Genomic DNA, 15,356 nt, shown 5'->3' with positions numbered 1-15,356 from the left:
CTTTGCTGTACTATTTTTAGCCTTGAACAGTATATGTATATATACCTATGATGTACTGCGAAATCCGGCACCTCCAGGCGTACTTTTCAATGGCTACCTTGCTATAATATTAAATGCTCATGTTATGTTCTAGTAAAGATTGGTAGCGGTTTATAATGAAAATGTTCTGTTTTTGTTTTGTTCTAGTCCCCCTGCCGTTCCAAAGGGCTCAAACATTGATTCCTCTAGAAAATTGCAAAGACTTTTAGGTTTAGCCAACATTTCTTAGGAGCATTTACTTATGTAACATTCCAAACATGCAATATAAGACCTTTTTAATAAGTTAATTTTAATTCCCTTCTACACCCGTGTATAAAGAGCCTATGGGGCATATTTAACTTTCCGGCTGCTCCATAACTTGTCCGCCTGCTCTGAGGCCACAGACAGAATATGAATACGATTGGGTTGATTGACCCCCCCTGCTAGTGGCCGATTGGCCGAGAATCTGCAGGGGGCGGCATTGCACCAGAAGTTCACAAGAACTGCTGGTGCAATGATAAATGCCGACAGCGTATGCTGTCTGCATTTATCGATGTGCGGCGGACATGATACGCTACTTTGTATCATGTCCGCTCGCACATTGATAAATATGCCACTAAAAGTTGCTACAACCCTGCTTTATTTTCTGCAGCCTGCTAAATACCCCTCTATTTAAAAGTCCAAAATATATTAGAGTCCTATAACTTAAAGGGGCACTCAAGTCAAAATTAAACTTTCATTATTCAGATAGACCATGCAATTTTAAACATATTTCCAATTTACTTCTATTAACAAAATGTGCACAGTCTTTTTATATTTCAGCTTTCTGAGTCACCAGCTCCTACTGAGCATGTGCAAGAATTCACAGAATAAAGGTGCATGCATTTGTGATTGGCTGATGGCTGTCACATGGTACAGGGGGACTGGAAATAGACATAACTTTTAAAATTGTCAGAAAAAAAATCTGCTACTCATTTGAAGTTCAGACTAAATGCTATTGCATTGTCTTGTTATCTTGCATTTGTTGATTATGCAAATCTACTGTGTTGACTGGTTTATACATTATGTTATCAGTTACTAGCTCAGATTCTTAACCTATTCAAATATTATATCCTGTCTTTGTTCTAATTAGCCATAAGGTAATAATACCCATTATGTTGGCATTTTACTACTGAAGATGCTACATCACACCATGGCCCAAAAGTAGCTTCGAGATTTTAGTCCCCCTTTTAATGTTACTTTTTTATAGTGCTTTCTTTTTTGAGACCCAAGAGTGGCCTCATTAGCTGGAGGAGGGCATTTCAATTTTAAAATATAAGTAAAAATGAGGATTATATAGTAATTGAGTGCCTATTTGAGTCTATGGGGTAGATTTATCATAGTGCAGGTGGACATGATACGATGTAGCGTAGCATGTCCGCCGCAGCATACGCTTTCGGCATTTATCTTTGCATCAGCAGTTCTTGTGAACTGCTGGTGCAATGCCGCCCCCTGCAGATTTGCGGCCAAGCAGGGGGTGTCAATCAGCCCGATCATATTCGATCGGATTGATTTCTGTCCGCGGCCTCCGAGTAGGCGGACAAGTTATGGAGCAGCGGTCTTTAGACCGCTGCTTCATAACTTCTGTTTTCAGCAAGTCTGAATGCTCATGCGGAAAAATTGGCCCCTATGTCGATAAATCGTGCCCCTATATCTAATTACTCTTTAGTAAGCCTAGCATATAATATTCTGTACCGTAAACACCTATGACTTATTACTACTTCTTACAACTATTGCTTTTTGTACTTATGTATAAATGTTTATATTCAATTTACAATACAATATTGTATACGAGTTAATGTATGTGAGACGTGTTTGTAAAGCACTCTATTTCTGGGTTCTTGTAATATATATCCTCAATAAAAAAATATTTAAAAAATTTTTTGTATGTTCTACCTAAATAATGAAAGAAGATTTTCGGGTTTCATATCCCTTTAAAGGGACTTTCTACACAAATATATTGTTGTGTTCCCGGAGTTATGTATTTATCATTAGGTAATGTATGTAAGTGCTCATGAGCTACAATAAACTTACAGACCAGAAATGACAGATCTTTCTATTCTACTCACTTATCCAATAGATTTTACCCAAACCACTTGGGTACTACTGCGCAACCTGCCAGTCTCTTTAGTGTCAAACGCGCAAGATGTACAAACTGCTTTCGGCACATGAAAGTAAAAAAATATGTGTTCCCTTCCTTTACAAATTAACGTTGTGTTACTTGTTTAACTCATATTTGTTCAAGGTGCAGTTTACCCAATAGGGAAAAAAAAAAAAAAAGGATTCAATGACACAAACCGTGTGCTGTTATTTATAGAGTTATATCAAGGTATGAACAAAGAACGTGTTTATTTTTCCTCTGCCAATAGTTCAAAGTAGTTATCATTATACAAACAACTGCAATGTACTACAATTCAATGGATTCCTGTTTCGTGGAAATTAGAATTCTTAAAGTATACAGTAATATGTGACAGTTTGATGCAGGTGGAACAGTTTAACGTATCCCATCTAAAATGTATACTTTCCATTGTGCAGGGAATAAAACAACCCTCTAGCTGGAGTAAATAAATCAGAAAGAAAGGCAGTTCTGCTTTTAAACCATGCAAAGGCATGCAATGTAATTTCTGAATGTAATAGCTCAGGATTACATATGTTACACAACCAGCACGCACATATAACTGACAAGGGTGAATGGGCAGCTCTAGTTTGTGAAGAAACATATTTGCATAATAAGAGAACCAGGAAACAGGCTTTTAAAGTGATATTTAAAGGGGTATTCTACACAGATCTAATTTACAGCTGGATTTGTTTGTTTTTTCATTGTTTGTAAACAGTAGAGTTTTTTTATGAACAAGTCTGTTCTTCCAATGAGCTTTGTATATATAACTTTAGACAAGGTAGATAGCTCCATATGGGCACTTGAGTGGCTGGTTATTTTGTGACTTACTATATAAGCTAAACACTTGAAAGCTGAACATATATGATTAAAGGGTGAATTAGACATTTAAAGCGATATAGTGCACATTTTTTTCAATCATATATAAGAAAGAATAGGAATTAAACATATGACAAATTGTTTTTTTTTTTGCATAAAAAGGGTTAAGTAGAGATTTGACCTTCTTTTTTTTTCTTTTGCTCCATATTTGTAATGCATTGTAATAAGAAATATCATACATTTCACTCCCATGGACTGTTAAAACTGGAAATTTAAAGTAAAGTGACGATACGTACTCGTTTTACCAGTACAGTACTGTTTTTTTTGGATATTGGTCTGGTTAGTCGTGAGATGTAACCAGTACAGTTTAGGATTACAAAATGAAAAATGATTAATTTATCAAAAGATTGAGTACATCAATCCTTGATAAACCAGCCTTAAATCATTTTTATTAATTTATCCTAGTTTTAGTTTTACTTTACACAACGGTTCTCGTCGTTGGATTTCAGCAATACTCGGCATTCAGCACATGCACTCTCACTATATTGTGGCAACTCTTCCATAATACGCCTGCGCATTACATACTGCCCGACCGTGGGAACTCAAAGATAACATCACACAGAGCCCGCCAAAATCGATCAATTCGGTGTTAGCTTCGGACTATAAAAGGCCCTCCGCAGCACAGGACAGGCACCAGTGAGCTGGCGTCTTCAGACCATGACACTAGCCCTCAGAGCTCCACGCTCTCTCGGTTACTCAAGCTTTTTGCTCCACTGTTTTCATGGCACATCTCTCTGCTTCGCCAGGACCCGATGACTTTACCCCCTTGGACCAGGATCTTGGCTTTACTTTTTGCATAACGTGTCATCAATGTTCCACAATTCTATTTTGAAAATAGAAGGACAGGAGATTTCTATTATAGAAACTAGCAATATTTACAGTGACTTAAAAGCATTCACCTAGATTAAGAGTTTTGCGTTCTGGTTTTAACGCTGAAAAAATTGCCATTTCAGAGTAAAAACCAGAACGCAGCCATTACGAGTCATGTCGGTATAGCTGTACCGCAAGCATTTTAGCCTGTAACACAACGTCAGTCCCACATTCAAAAAAAGTGACGTTTTTGCATGGGATTTCCATAGCGCTGGTATTACAATTTGTGCGGTGAGACTAAAATGCTTGCGTACCAGCCTATACCGACACAATCCGTTCCGCAATCTGAGACCAGTAGTTATGAGTTTTGCACAACAACACTGTAACACAAAACTCATAACTAAAGTGTTACAAAGTACACTAACACCCATAAACTACCTATTAACCCCTAAACCGCCACCCTCCCACATCGCAAACACTAAATTAAACTTATTAATGCCTAATCTGCCGCTCCCGACATCACCGCCACTAATAAAATGTATTAACCCCTATTCCCCCGCACCTCAACATCGCCCACACTATAATAAAGAGATACTGGCTCTCCATTCACAGCAGAATTAAATCCAAAATTCTCACCCTGACCTACAAATCCCTCACCAATGCTGCCCCACCCTACCTGTCCTCACTCATCAACAAATATACTCCAGCCCGCCACCTAAGATCCAACAATGACCTGCTCCTTGCGTTCTCTACCATCACCTCCTCTCATGCTAGACTACAGGACTTCTCTCATGCGGCACCAACCCTCTGGAATGCACTTCCTCAAGCTTTTCAGACTCTCCCCTAACCTCTCCACCTTTAAACCTTCCCTAAAGACCTTTTTGTTCAGGGAAGCTTATCACCGACTCATTAGCAAATGAACTTCACTTACCTAACAGTTGCCCGCATATATCTCCTCACTAATATCATTCTCACCTTTGCAGTCCCCACCTCCTGTTTCCCATCCTCCTACCCATCTAGATTGTAAGTTCCCATGGGAATAGGACCCTCAATCCCTCTGTATTTGTCGGTAAAATGTTGTCTTTTATTGTATTGTTTCTCCGTTGTACTTTTATCCTTGTACCCATGGGCAGCGCTGCGGAATCTGTTGCCGCTTCATAAATAAATAATAATAATAACACTAACTCCTATTCTGCTGCACCCCTACATCGCTGCCACTAAATAAAGTTATTAACCGCTAAACCTCTGGCCTCCCACATCACCGCCACTAAATAAACCTATTAACCCATAAACCGCCAGCCCCCCACATTGCAAAAAAAACTAAATTAAACTATTAACCCTAAACCTAACAACCTCCTAACTTTAAATTAAAATTACAATATCCCTATCTTAAAATAAATTAAAAAAACTTACAAGTGAAATTTAAAAAACCTGCGTTTAAACTATATGTTAAACTAACATTACTATTATACTAAAATTTAAATAACTACAAATTAAATAAACTAAATCACATTAAAAAAACACTACTAAAATTTTTTAAATCTACAGTTTCAAAAAATAAAAAATGCTAGATTACAAAAAATAACTAACACTAAATTACGAAAAATAAAAAAACAAAATTATCCAAAATAAAAACAATTACACCTAATCTAATAACCCTATAAAAGCCCCCCAAAATAAAAAAACCCTAGTCTACAATAAACTACCAATAGCCCTTAAAAGGGTCTTTTGTAGGGCATTGCCCTAAAGAAATCAGCTCTTTTCCCTGTAAAAAAAAAATACAGACTCCCCCAACAGTAAAACCCACCACCCAACCAACCCCCCAAAATAACAAACCTAACTCTAACAAAAATCCTAAGCTACCCATTGACCTAAAAAGGGAATTTGTATGGGCATTGCCCTTAAAAGGGCATTCAGCTCTTTTTCATTGCCCTGAAAAGGGCATTTAGCTCTTTTTAGATTGCCCAAACCCTAATCTAAAAAAAACACCCAAAAAAAGTTTTAAAAAACCTAACACTAACTCCTGATGATCCCCTTACAGTTTTTGAAGTACGCACATCCAGGTGACGAGAAGTCTTCATCCAGGCGGCGAGGTCTTCATCCATCCAGACGGCATCTTCTATCTTCATCCCGGCGGGGGGAAGAGCGGGTCCATCCTTCAAGACATCCGGCGCAAAGCATCCTCTTCATACGGTCGCCGCCGTCCACTGAGGGGCCCATTTACCAAGCTCCATATGGAGCTTGAGGGCCCGTGTTTCTGGCGAGCCTTCAGACTCGCCAGAAACACAAGTTATGGAGCAGCGGTCTAAAGACCGCTGCTCCATTACCTGTCCGCCTGCTCTGAGGAGGCAGACAGGCATTGCCGCAATTCAACCCGATCGAATACGATCGGGTTGATCAACACCCCCTGCTAGCTGGCCGATTGGCCGCGAATCTGCAGGGGGCAGCGTTGCACCAGCAGTTTACAAGAGCTGCTGGTGCAATGCTGAATATGGAGAGCGTATTGCTCTCCGCATTCAGCGATGTCTGTCGGACCTGATCCGCAATGTCGGATCATGTCTGACAGGCCTTTCATAAATAGGCCCCTGAATCTTCAATGCGGGGGGGGGGGGGGGGGTTATAGGGCTATTAGATTAGGTGTAATTGTTTTTATTTTGGATAATTTTGTTTGTTATTTTTCATGAGTTAGTGTTTGTTTTTGTTTTTTATTTAGTGTTACTTTTTGTAATCTAGTAATTTTTATTTTTTGTAATTGTAGATGTAATTTGTGTTAGTGTTAGGTTTTTTTAATGTGTAATTTAGTTTATTTAATTTGTAGTTATTTAATTTTAGTATAATAGTAATGTTAGTTTAATATATAGGGGCCTATCTATCAAGCTCTGTACGGAGCTTGAGGGTCCGTGTTTCTGGCGAGCATGCAGGCTCGCCAGAAACACCAGTTGTGAAGCAGTGGTCTAAAGACCCCTGCTCCATAACCCTGGAGGCGGACAGGAATCGCCGGCGCAAAGCATCCTCTTCATACGGTCGCCGCCGTCCACTGAGGGGCCCATTTACCAAGCTCCATATGGAGCTTGAGGGCCCGTGTTTCTGGCGAGCCTTCAGACTCGCCAGAAACACAAGTTATGGAGCAGCGGTCTAAAGACCGCTGCTCCATTACCTGTCCGCCTGCTCTGAGGAGGCAGACAGGCATTGCCGCAATTCAACCCGATCGAATACGATCGGGTTGATCAACACCCCCTGCTAGCTGGCCGATTGGCCGCGAATCTGCAGGGGGCGGCGTTGCACCAGCAGTTCACAAGAGCTGCTGGTGCAATGCTGAATACGGAGAGCATTCAGCAATGTCTGTCGGACCTGATCCGGACTGTCGGATCAGGTCCGACAGACATTTCATAAATAGGCCTCATAGTTTAAACTTAGTTTGTTTTTATTTCACAGGTAAGTTTTTATTTATTTTAAGATAGGGATATTGCAATTTTAATTTAAAGTTAGGGAGTTGTTAGGTTTAGGAGTTAATAGTTTAATTTAGTTTTTTACGATGTGGGAGGCCAGAGATTTAGGGGTTAATAACTTTATTTAGTGGCAGGGATGTCGGGGAGCGGCAAAATAGGGGTTAATATCTTTATTAAAAAATTAAATTAAATCTTAATCATGAAAGACAAAATTTGGTTTCATGTCCCTTTAAGTGTGCAGTATTTTTGTGAAGATTATACCGGGCAGCCTGCTAAAATGCGGGACTGTCCGGTTGCATATTGGACACCTGGCAATCCTAGTGGGAGGTGAAGTTTTTGCAAACCTTCTGTGTGTGGGATAGACAATTGTTACTGTTTTTTAAAATTGTTAGAGTAGATGAAAGTGTATTACTTATCTTACAAACTTGATGTACTAAGAATAAGTAATGACACACTTAAAACTCAAAATATTATTCTTTATACAAAGCAAAAAAAGCATATTTGAATTTTTCCCACTATTTCTGTAATTTAGCTGCAGTGCATTAGAATTCTGAAGCAGCAGCATTCCACACAATGATTGTTTAATCGGTGTAGCAGCTCATTTACAAATGCCCAATAACCAACTTTAAAAAAGACGACATGACAACAAATACTCTAGAGTCTTTTCAAGTGGTATGCACCTGGACTACACATCAGTTACAATTTTAAATGCTTATAGATAAATAAATTTATAAGCAGAGAGTTTTCAATGTATATACTATATACGGTATATGTGTGTGTGTGTGTTAAACTATATAAGAACAAAGTTGCCCTGGAACTATTTTGAAATGCTGGCAGCTATGTTACAGCACCATGCCAGTCACTATTCCAGTCATATTTCTCTGGTGTCTTCCTTACTGCATGGAGATCTGGGAGTTTTTTGGATATGATCCTGAGCATTCGCTTGGCAAAATAGGGAAAATAGCCACTGCACAGTTTTTGGCAGGTTATGCGCACACTCATCCTTTTATGTCATATTACTTTGTGAGCAGCTCTCTGCAAGGAATCCTTGTAGTCATAGTTACATAATGGGGCCTATCTATCAAGCTCTGTACGGAGCCTTGAAGCCCCATTTTTCCGGTGAGCCTTCAGGCTCTCCAGAAACACCAGTTATGAAGCAGCGGTCTCTTTTAGCAAAGAGATCAAACTACAAAAGGATTAAATACATAAGGAGGTGGACAGACATCCCCGCAATTAAACCCGATCGAGTACGATCGGGTTTATTGACACCCCCCTGCTGTCGGCCGAAATCTGCAGGGAGCGGCGTTGCACCAGCAGCTCACAAAAGCTGCTGGTGCAATGCTGAATATGGAGAGTGTATTGCTCTCCGCATTCAGTGAGGTCTGTCGGACCTGATCCGCATTGTCGGATCAGGTCCGACAGACCTTTGATAAATATCCTCCAATATCTCTAATACTATATGTATAGTGTTCCCATGCTGGGGAGCCACAGGTTTTAAAAAAAGCCTATATCAGAACGGCTCTTGTTTTTTTTTGTTTTGTTTTTTTTCTCTTGCTGAAGAACACATGGTCAGGGGAAATACAACTTTTTAAGGATCTTAGAATTTGTTTAATTTTAAAGTTCCAGTGTATTCATACAGGAGATGTGACCTGTCTGTTAGACTGATTGTTCTTTGTGACACAAGGCCAGAAAACAAAACAAATAAAATCTTAAGGCATAAACTGTTCTTCCTCTGTTGTGTGACCAGATAAGCTAACGCCTCACCTGAACAATAATAAATAACACAAGGAAACAGGTTTAGGAGAAGATTATTAATACCAGCAAGAAAGCATCAGCCATAACTTTTCAAATTAACATATAACTTATGTGAGCAATTGAGTACTATACTAATAAACCCTGTTCAGGCCCAGACTTGGTGACATATAGCAGAGCCCAGCTATCACGCCATCAAAGAGAGGCACCATTAATCCAGAGTTCTTTGGCCTACCACACATTCACATTAATCTGTTTTGAAACTAAAAGGAAATACATGTTTGTGCACAATTGAAAAGGGGTGATTAGTAAAACTACAGTTCTATTGGTGAACATAAACACACATTTACAACTATGAAAACATACAGTATTTTTTATTGAGGACATAAACAACAGTTAAAAATCAAATGTACCTTATTTGGACTATACCTTTTCTAGGTACAACTAAAGAACAATACTGCCTTTTATGTCCCTTTAATTATATGGGCCTGTTTATTTATCACTGTTAAGCATTCATGTTCATAAAGTATGTTCATATTGTGCTAATAAATATTGTAAATTGGAATATTATTGGACTTCAGAATGTATTATGTGAATGATTTAAGCATAGACAGATCTGTAGAGAAGATGATTTGCTCAGAGAGCTCCTTTGTGAGAAAATGTTTGACTATCCTGGATATATTTATTTACATATTCATATAAAAAGGCAGGAAAACTTGGTGGCAAAGCTACCGACTTGTGATGCAGTTGTCATGGGTTTGAGTCCTATTGAGGCTACTTTTTTATATTACTGAAATGCTGAAATATTATAAACTTGTAAAAACATAAGAATAGCACTTTGGATAAGATAGTGAGGCCCATTTATCAAGCTCCCAATGGAGCTTGATGGCCTGTGCTTCAGACTCGCCAGAAATGCAAGTTATGGAGCAGCGGTCTAAAGACCGCTGCTCCATAACCTGTCCTCTTGCTCTGATGAGACGGACAGAGATCTCCACAATTCAACCCGATCGAGTATGATCAGGTTGATTGACAACCCCTGACAGACATTTGATAAATAGGCCTCAGTATCTGGTTTACACATATAACTTGTGTCTATGATGGACCAAGAGTCTGTTTCATGCTCACTCTAAGAATGCATGCAGCTATAATAATGTGTATATGTCATGATATGGCATATTGCTGATTGAGGCTATTGAGCCCTCTGATATGGAGATATAGCTGATTGAGACTACTGAGCCTTGGCTCTCATCTGAGGTCTGATTTTGGCATATGGCTGATTGGGTCTACTGAGCATTGGGGCTGCTCTGAGGTTTAATGTGGGCATATCTCTGATTGGGGGTACTGAGCCTCAGGGCTGATCTGAGGTATGCTGTAGACATATGGGTTACTGGGGCTACTGAGCCTTGGGTATGATCTGAGGTATACTGTAGACAGATGGGTTACTGGGGCTACTCAGCCTTGGGTCTGATCTGAGGTATGTTGTGGGCATATGGGATACTGGGGCTGCTGAGTCTTGGGGCTGATCTGAGGTTTTATGTGGGCATATCGCTGATTGGGGGTACGGTGCCATGGGTTTGATATGAGGTCTGATGAGGACATATGTCAGACTGTGGCTATTGAACCTTGAGGTAGAGTTTTTTTTTTGGTCTTTAACTATTTCTCCAGTAATGTACTCCATGATCATTTTTAAAAGGTGTAAAAACTGATGTTCTTGGCAATGTAGTACAGGCAGCTCTGCCAGGAAAGATGGCTGGAATCTACAGTCATTTTCTCCTATTAAAAATCAGCTTTAAAAGGACTGAACATGCCAAGGTTACCTGCAGGTCAGCTAGTAAACAAGTGTCATCTCTACTGATCTTTTAATGTACAAGCAAAATAAACACTTAAAAATTTCCTCTACTATTTACAAATAAATGTGTCATTTGTTAATAATATATGAGAGGGGGACTTCCTGTTGGGAGGAGCTGGCGTGTGAAGGCGCCGCTCTGTGCGCAGGTGTTTGTGGCGCAGTGATACAACGCTACCGACCGGTGCTTGCCTTGCCGTTGCTCGCGGAGTCTACTATCCTGGCGGAGTGGAATCCCTGAGCCCGGACGTGGAGCTAGCGCTGTGGAAGTCACCGTAAGGCCGAATTTGCTCTGTCGGCTGGAGCCTCCTTCTTGCCTGGTCCCGGTCCTGGCTGCCGGCGGAACTAGGAGCAGAGTCTACAGGAACCATCCTGCTGGTCACCAGCGCGCGCAAGGAGTGCATAATTCGTTGGTGATGGAAGTAAAAAGAAGGTGCCAATGCTGAAGCTGCTGCCTTGAAGTCCCGATTACTCCCTGGAGGTGTCCGGTGTAGCAAAAGGTGTACGTTTTAGGAGAGCAGCAATTTGGCCCAGGAGTATACGATAGTGGAGGTCCTAACCGCAAGTATTCATTGTTTTGGCTAAACATCGCCTAAAAAGGCAACTGAAATGCTTGTATGACTCTGAACCTGCTTATATTTAATAGTCTGACATTTGTGTGGTGCCTGTGACTGGGGCCTTAGCTCTTCTCCCTACCCCGCCAAACACGTTTCCAGCGGTGTTAAAAGTACAGGCGCTTGGACATACCTAAAAGTTGCAAGTAGAAGTTTAAGCTGTTCCCTTCAAGTTGTGTTGCCATTTGAGAATATCCAAGCTCAAAGGAGAAGTATTACTATTATTTATCTCGCTTGGCGTGCCAAGGAACAAGACTAACACCTTAAATTCTAGGAACGTTTTACTTTCTAGAAACATTGCAACAAAAGGAAAAGACTCCTGACTGGGAGAAACTAATTCTACCTGTTTATTTAAGTGTGCTGCCTTTCAGTATATGGCCTGCTGTTGTCAGTTATAAGCAATGCATTGATTATAAATATCAGAGTGCTAGTAATCATCATTTGGCAAGCATCTGGTGCAGGAAGGCTATAGAAAACTGTAATTGTAATTATTGTAGCTGGTTAAGCACTAAAGAAAGTATCCCCTAAAGGTTGTAAGGGATCCCAAGATATGCCTATGTTTGTAATAATAGAAGAATTATTTTGTTACATATAAGTTACTGATGTTGGTTTCCCTTAAAGTGTGTATCTATGTACCTCATGCTGTAGTGTCAAGCTAGTACTCTCAGTAACAACACGTGAGGAACTGCAAAAAAAAAAAAAAAAATTCTCTCTTCTTTTTCCTTCTGCATTTTCTTGTTGTCACACTGTGGTAATAGAACATAAGCAAAATTTAGATAGCAACAAATTGGAAAGGAACAAGGGCTGAATCACCTGAGCACGCCTGTTTTCTTTCTTTTCTTTTTTTCACTTCCTTTTCCTTTTTTTTTATTTTTTTCACCTTGCTTTCTTTTTTTTCCCTTCTAATTTTTCTCCCACACCACTATATCACATGGAAAGATTAGTATCACATTCCAAGGCAAACTCCCCGATAATGCCACCTAAACACAAAGAAAAAAAAACACCAGACAAAATGACACTAGCATCTCACAGGATTCCTCACATAACACAGTTTTAAACCCTGACTCACCTAACCTACTCAGCCAAATAGCTGGAATTATTAATCCACAGTTTGATTCATTAAAGATAGAGATAACCACATTAACCAATGAGGTAAGGCAGTTCCATACTAGGCTTGAAGAAGCAGAAAACAGGATCTCGGATTTGGAAGACAGGGTTAATAATCAAGACCATCTTACTATATTACACCAAAACAAGTTAGACGAGTTACAGACTAGAGTCGAAGAGATAGAGGATCGCGCTCGCCGTAATAATTTTAGGATAATTGGGTTACCAGAATCTGATAAGTATCAAGATCTAATTGCCTTTGCCTCTACTATGCTTCCTGAGATATTAAATTGCCCAAATAACAGCCCAATTAGAATTGAGCGTGCACACAGAGTAGGGCCTACACGCTTAAGTAAAGATGGAAACCCGAGACCAAGAGCTGTGATAGTTAAAGTAGCGTATTTTCAAGATAAGGTTAACCTTTTTCGATGTTATAGAAAGAAATACCCACTGACAATAGACCAACACAAGATTCTTTTATTTTCAGATTTTTCTATAGAAACCTTAGGTAAACGTAGGGAAATGTCCCCATTTTGCTCAAAACTCATACAGGCTAATTATAATGCCAGGTTGCTGTACCCAGCAAAAATTGCAGTGATGTTAAATGGTGAAGTCAAGACACTAAAAGACCCTAAGGAAGCTCAATGTTTTTTAACAGAAAATAAGATCACCTAATGTATGGTCTTAGTATAATTATGCTTAAAAGACATTGTATTTAAATGTTTTGCTTTGACTGTGCTTGGTCCTCTTTTAATTTTTTTCCTTTTTGTCCCTATTTTTTTTCTAGGAGGTGCCTGGCGCGGGGGGGGGGGGGGGCCGATTAGCTGTTTTTTTTTTTTTGTTTTTTTTCCCCTTTCCTGGTGTTGGGGGGGGGTGTTATGTGACACTTTTGTATAACATATGCCTGGCTCTGATATAAAAATCCTGTCATGGAATGTGGGAGGGATAACCTCCCCCAGCAAAAGAAAATCCATTATTAGACAGGCTGGGAAACTAAAACCTGATATTCTTTGCTTACAAGAGACTCATCTTAAAGCCCCAGAACTAGTTAAACTAAAAATTCAATGGGTAGGCGAAGTGATTGCTACTCCATGTTCCCAAAGAAAGAGAGGGGTTGCAATTTTAATTAATAAAAACCTGAGTTATAAGGTTGTCCACGATGAGAAAGATAGTGATGGCAGATTTCAAATAATTAAAATAGAAATTAATAATACAGCTCTTGTTTTATGTAATGTATATGGTCCCAATTCTACTGATTGGGAATTCTGGGATAACCTACGTGCAAAACTTTTTAAATTTTCCAACGAAAATATAATTATAGCGGGGGATTTCAATATGGTTCCGGACTCTAAGCTTGATAGACTTGATAAAGGACAGCAAGGTAAAAAAACTTGTGAAAATAGATTGCTGCGAAATTTTTGTAACTCTCTGGATCTCAAAGATATCTGGCGTCTACAAAACCCGGATTTGAGAATGTATACCTGTGAGTCGAAAAGTCACAAAACATTCTCGAGAATCGATCTGTTCTTGGTTTCAGACAAAATATGTGGACTAAATATAGTAGCAGACATTGCAGACATAGTCATTTCGGACCATGCCATCCTAACACTGGTTATCAAATCTAATCTTAAGAAGGAACCAAATGATTTTTCCAAATTTTTTTTTCCTAAATACTTGGTCCATAATATTAAATTTAAGAACTGGTTACAGCCCAAATGGACGGAGTTTTACAGTTTTAATAAAACACATATAAATAAAATAGAAATCTTTTGGGAGACCGCTAAATGTTTTTTTAGAGGGGAAATAAAGGCGTACATGTGCAAATGGAAACGTAAGAATAAGCAGAGGGAGTATCAATTAGCTAATGCTCTTAAGAATAGCTTCAGGACATATATTTCATCAGTAAGTGATCAAAATTGGGATAAGTACATTAAGGCCAAAGCAGAGAGAGATTTATTTTTAAAGCAACAAACAGCAAACAAAGAACTGAGGCAGAAAGCATTATATGGGGGTTTTTCAGGACACTCAGCGAAATATCTTGCACGTCTCACTAAGAAAAATTCAAATAACAGGATAATGGCAGTCCAATATAACAAGCAAAGATTCACTAACAACTCAGACATTAAAAAAGTTTTCCACCAGTTTTATCAAGACCTATATGCAGAAAGGGAGGTCCATTTTGAAAATAAAGAAATATTCTGTCAGAGCATCAAAACTCCAAAACTAACTCTGGAGCAAATTAATAATATTAATCAACCCATTTCTATGGATGAAATTAATGCAAGTATTAAAAGCTCTAAGTTAAGCAAGGCGCCAGGGCCTGATTTCCTTCCCTCTGAATTTTACAAAATGCTCCAAGATCAAGTAAGTCCAATTTTGTTCAAGTTGTTTAATGAGTATTACCAGAACGGAAAAGATTGTTCCAGTAACTTTGCAGCTTCAAATATAGCCCTGATTCTGAAAAAAGATAAAGATGCTGAAAATCCCTCTTCTTATCGCCCCATTTCTCTACTTAATGTAGATTATAAATTAATAACATCTATTCTAGCGAAGAGATTACAGAAATATCTTGACTCCCTAATTCATACTGACCAAGTGGGATTTATGACAGGCCGTAGCTCAATGAAAAGCTTGCAGAAAGTTACAATCTTGTTGGACTGGTACCGAAATAAAATCCACTCAAAAAGAACCCATTCAAGAAACGATGCAGCAATTCTTACAGTCGA

This window comes from Bombina bombina, chromosome 5 (assembly GCF_027579735.1).
Source record: "Bombina bombina isolate aBomBom1 chromosome 5, aBomBom1.pri, whole genome shotgun sequence".
NCBI classification, from domain to species: Eukaryota; Metazoa; Chordata; class Amphibia; order Anura; family Bombinatoridae; genus Bombina; species Bombina bombina.
The sequence above is the reverse complement of the archived record's forward strand: the minus strand, read 5'-3'. Positions refer to the sequence as shown.